Here is a 5,748-nt window from a genome sequence, read left to right as displayed (position 1 = left end):
TAGCTCCAGTGCGATCTGTGTTTGCTCTTACAAATGGAGTTTATCCTCACAAATTGGTCTTCTAAAATTTTTGCCAAGAACCTAATTAAATAACTATCATAAAACAAAAAGAATGTTGACATCAATATCTTCTTTCAGAGTGAATTGGTAATAAATGCCTTTGCTGATCTCAGTTTGACACTGCTTTATTTTAAATGCACGAGAAGTTTCATTTTTTTCCTCATATCTTAATTTAAGAAAGAAGTCTTCCATGCAATTAATTTGGCAGTTATTTTTGATACCAGAGACATTTAAGTGACAACAGACCACCTTAATATAATATGGAATGCCCTTTATTATCCACCACAGCAGCAATGTTTGGTACAGCTTTACACACTTAGGGTATACCTCTTTCATTAGTTAAGGTGACAGTTCAAATTGTTTAAATAATAAACCTCTTAACCTAGCTCCTCCACACCTGTTTTTTTTTTCTTTTTTAGTTTACTTATTTATTTACAAAAAGACGAAAGGAGAGAGAGAGAGGAAGAGTGAGTTGTGTGTGAGAATGGGAGAGTGAGAGAGAGGGGCACCACTGATAGAGTTCACACTGTATTCCTCCCCTTAGCTCTGCAGCCAGCCAGGAACAGGTGTAGCCATACCAAATGTTGGGGCAGGCTCAAGACTGAAACAGGAGCCTTCTTACATGGTTTCCAGCATTTTCTTGCAGCACCGCCATTTCCTGTACCACCATGGCTGGGTCATACACCTATTTTTTGATGTGTAACTGTCAGTTAATCTTTCTTTTTTAATTGCCAGAAAACATATGAGAGAGAGACAGAGAGAGAGAGAGAGAGCCTCCAATAGGGTGCGATCATGCCACAATCCTTTTTACTCCGTTTTTCCATCCTGTCAGGATTTGGGGTACACACACACACACACACACACACACACACACACACACACATACCCAGCATGTTTTTCAAGCAGCCAGGGCTAGTATTAGAACCACAGTAGTCCATGTGGAGTCTGGCCTCCTGTGCACAGTGCTTAATTGCTATGATATGGGGCTGGATTTGCTACTTAATCATAAATGTTAAACTGTCTCTGTCTATAAAATGAGATTGGAGGGCCAGCAGGTGGCGTGATGGTTAAGGCACTGGACACTCCCACATGGGTGACCATGTTTCAAGTCCTAGACTTGGTGGCTTGCTTTCTCACTTCCCCTCTCTCTCTGGTCAAATTAAAATAAATGAATAAAATTAAAAAAAAATCATTATTTAAAAACAAAACCAAAAAACAAGATTGTGGATACCTTCTATGACATTATAATACCTTTCTCAAGTAAGATGATTTATAGAATATATAAAGTGTATTATTCTTCTAATGAAGAAAAATGATAATCTCTGAAAGATTGTGATATTCAGAAAAAAGTTAGTTACCCTAATAATAAATGAAATTATTAACTAGTATATTTCTATATGAAAAACAAATTTTAGTTATAGCTGACTAGTGTGAGAATGTACAGTATTTTCCTTCATTATTTCTTCTCTGTGCGTCTGTCAAAAAATGAAGGGCAAGGGATAATAAAATGAAAAAAAAACTATAATATTTTAAAACTTGAGAGTAGTATGGTAAAGGCTGAGTGATTGGAGTTTTTAACAGTGATTATTTATGAAAAAAATGATCTCTATTATAACACAAAAGGCAATTTATAAACTTTACAAATAATTTCAAATAACATCTAAAGAAAATATAGTGCATTTTGTCATCATTTTATGGAAGTTAAAAAAGATCTGAAGCATGGACATATAAAACAACAATTATAGTGAATTAACAAGGATTAAACCAGGCTTTTATAGAAATGATTAGAGAGTCCAGGATTGAGTCATCTATAGTCCTATCTTCTCTGACTCTGGAAAAGTGTAGAATAATTGCAGATTGCTCCAACCGCTATGAAAATTCCCCACTGCTTTTAATGCAGTCCAAATTGTCCTCAGAAAATTATGGAAGAGATAAAAACTTCCTACTCTCATGTCAATTGTAAACAGATTATATGAAATGCTTGTCTATTTCACTAACTAAGCTGGGTAACAATTCACAAGGAATGTTTCAGTTATCTCATAATAAACCCTCAAAACATAAACAAAGTTACTGACATCACCTCTCTACTTAAAATCTGATTACAAGCTACAAATGCCTAAGGAGTTAAATGTGCCCCTTTCTTTCCTCTCACCCTTGCTATTTATAGTTTAAGAAAAAATTTAACATGACTTTTCTAAGCAGGAAATGTCAAAAGGTTATAAAGCATTGCAGAGAAAATGTTTTTAATGAGTCTTCCAGAATCTTGACATAAGAAAGATCAGAAATAAGGTTATTATAATAAAACCAGATAATGAAACCAGTGTTCAAGTCATGTTTTCTAGTTTCCTTTCTTCCTACCTGCATAATGAGTGTTAGGCAAGTTATGTTGTAAACTGAGAAAAACAACATATATCCCAACTCTGGCCCCAGCTCTGCTTCAGGCAGCTGGGAATGTTTTCCAGAAATAGAAGATGGCTGTAACAAACAATAAAATATAGGCAGTGAGAGCCACGATGATCTCTTTATCACATCTGTCATCACTGTACATAGTGATGGATTTATCAGAATGCCATGGGAGTCTGAAGGTGATGTGTCACAATCTGCGGCTATACCTGGTCCCCAAGGATTTATGGCTTCATTAGGAAACAAAGGAAGTATTTAAGTTTTAAAAAATTTAAATACATTTATATTTCCTAGTAATCTGGAATGAGATATTGAATGCTATAATAAACCATGTGCTTCAGTAACACAAATTTACTTCTGCCTTTACCCATTACTATTTTAAAAATTTACTAGTGTCTTTTTTTTTTTTCTTTTTATTCTTTAACTTGCCAGAGGGCATGTATGCTTGTTGAAGAGAGAGAGAAGGGAAGAGAGAAAGTACCCCTGCAGGGAATGGTCATGCTGCAGTACCTTCTCTCCATTTCTTCCTCCTTTTGGGATTTTGGACACACATTCACATCCAGTATGCTTATCAAGCAGCAGGGTACAGGACTCAAACTGTTTAAACTGTGTAGTTGATGTAGCAACCTTAATAGCTGACCCAGTACTTGCTTGCTTTCTTTCCCTTTCTTTCTTTCTCTTCCTTCTTTCCTTCCTTCCTTCCTTCCTTCCTTCCTTCCTTCCTTCCTTCCTTCCTTCCTTCCTCTCTGTCTCTCTCTGTCTCTCTCTCTTTCTTTCTTTCTTCTCACTTGCTAGAGGGCATGTGCACTCACTGGAGAGAGCCAGTGGGGGAAGCGAGAAAACACCCTGGGAGGAGAGGAGGAGGGAATGGCCCATCACCATTCCTTCTCTGTTTCTCATCTAGAGATTTGGGGCCCACGTGTACACATGCCTGGTGTGTTTCTAAGGCCACTGGGTCAGGGACTCCACCCACACAGTTGGCTATGTGGAATCCAGTCACTTTAATTAACCATCACTCACTGGCTGGCCCTAGGTACTTAGTTTCTTATAAAATGAGAATGTAGAGGCTTCACTCTTTATATTTAATTATTTGATGATGTTAAAGACTTCAAAACTCAAATGATGAAATTAGCCAGAGGTTTTATTTTTTTATATGTCTGTTCTGATCAAATCAGTCAGAAGAGGAAACCGCTTGTCCACATTGTTCAAATCTGAGGCCTATCCCTGATTTGTCTGTCATCCCAATTAATTATATGCCTCAGGTCTACATAGGAGTATGTCAAGAAGAGTTCTGTTAAGGGTCAGAAAACCTGGGTTCTAGTTCAGATCTTAATGGATTATGTGATCTCCTAATCAACCATAGGATGCTGAGAGATCTAGTAAAATAGTCTTTTGTGAAGTAGAAAATAGCATTAATTCATTTGTTTATTCAACAGTAAAATGTAGGTCCATATTACTGAGGCAACAAAATATTACCAATAAAAAATGTTGGATTAGAGTCACAATACTGGGGCTCTAGACCCAGTAATATGAGGGATCTTCACATAGTTCAGAGATAATGAATATGATGAAAAAAAAAACTATGCATGAATTTCAAAAAATATTTTGCACCAAAATAAACTCATGCTAACTTATTATAAGTTTGAACAGGACCCAGTTTGAGTCACTAAAAAGATAAGTCAGTGTGGAAAGAGCTCCTAAAGAGAAACATGATTTCTTCTAAAGCTGAAGCAAGAACAAACATCAAATTTGTGGTGAAGCTTGGGTAAAAGAATGGTGAAATTATTGATGCTTTACAAAGAGTTTATGGAGATAGTACACCAAAGAACTCTGCAATTTACAAATGGTTAAGTTGTTTTAAGCAAGGATGAGACGATGCTTGTTCATGTGTGCCCTAATTGAAGAGCACTGACTATTATCAGCAGAAACAATCATCAGTATCATAGTCATCTCAATCTCTTCAGCTTACACAATGCTAACCAAAAAAAGGTTGAGCAAACTTTCTGGTTGATGGATATCCAAACTCTAGCACCCAGATTAGCTGTAGACAAGAGTGCAACTTTTGATGGAAATTTTAAACAAATGGGATCAAAACTCTGAAGCATTTCTTCCAAGAATTGTAAGAGAAAATGACACATGGCTTTCCCAGTTTGATCCTAATGACAAAGCATAATCAAAATAATGGTCACCAAGAGTTAGAAGTGGTCCAATCAAACTGAAAATAGACGGTCAAGAACAAAGGTCATGGCGATAGTTTGTTAGGGGATTCTCAAGACATTTCATTTGTGGGCTACCTGGAAGACTAAAGAACAAAAATATCTGCTTATCATAAAAATGTCTGGAAAAAAATAAAGCTTTGCAGAAAAACGTTTGGGAAAGTGTCTTCACAGAGTCCTTCTCTACCACAACAATGCTCCTACTCATTCTTCTCATGAAACAAAAGCAATTTTGCTAGAGTTTTGTTGAAAAATCATTAATCATCCACCTGTTGTAAAGTCCTGATTTGGCTCCTTTTGGCATTTTGTTTTTTTGAGAGAGTTTTTGCTATAGGACTCATGTATTCACTGGAGAGACAGAGAAAGAGAGATAGAAAGCAAGAAATCGCCCCCAGAGGGATAGCCAGACTGCAGTCACTTTTCATTCATTCTCCTCTCAGGATGTTGGGCACACATGCACACACACCCAGTGTGAGTTTTAAGCCACTAGGTCCAGGACTTGAACCACAGTCAACTACGTGGGAGTCTTAGCAACATAGCCATTATGCCATCTGCTGAGCCTCCTTTTGACTTTTTGTTTCTTGTTTCCTAATATTAAAAAAAAATCCTTTAAAGGCACACATTTTTCTCTATTTAGTAACGTAAAAAAGACTGCATTGACATAGTTCAATTTCCAAGGTCCTCAGTTCTTTAGAGATGGACTAAATGTCTGCAGTCATCATTTACAAAAGTATCTTGAACTTGACAGAGCTTATGATAAGAAATAAAATTTATATTTCTATCTTTTAATTTTATTTTCCCATGAACTTGTTGAAGTCCTCTTATGCATGTTAATTTCTTAAAGAATTATTTTATTTTACTTTATCTATTTATTTATTTGTCCAGTTTCCAATTTGACCAGAGAAAGAGAAAGAGAAAGAGAAAGAGAAAGAGAAAGAGAAAGAGAAAGAGAAAGAGAGAAAGAGAAAGAGAAAGAGAAAGAGAAAGAGAAAAAGAGAGGAAAAGTGAAAAAACAAACTGCTAGATCAGGGACTCAAACCGTGGTGGGCTATGTGGAAGTACGGTACCC

This window comes from Tupaia chinensis, unplaced genomic scaffold, assembly GCF_000334495.1.
Source record: "Tupaia chinensis unplaced genomic scaffold, TupChi_1.0 Scaffold000264_1, whole genome shotgun sequence".
Lineage (NCBI taxonomy): Eukaryota > Metazoa > Chordata > Mammalia > Scandentia > Tupaiidae > Tupaia > Tupaia belangeri.
The sequence above is the reverse complement of the archived record's forward strand: the minus strand, read 5'-3'. Positions refer to the sequence as shown.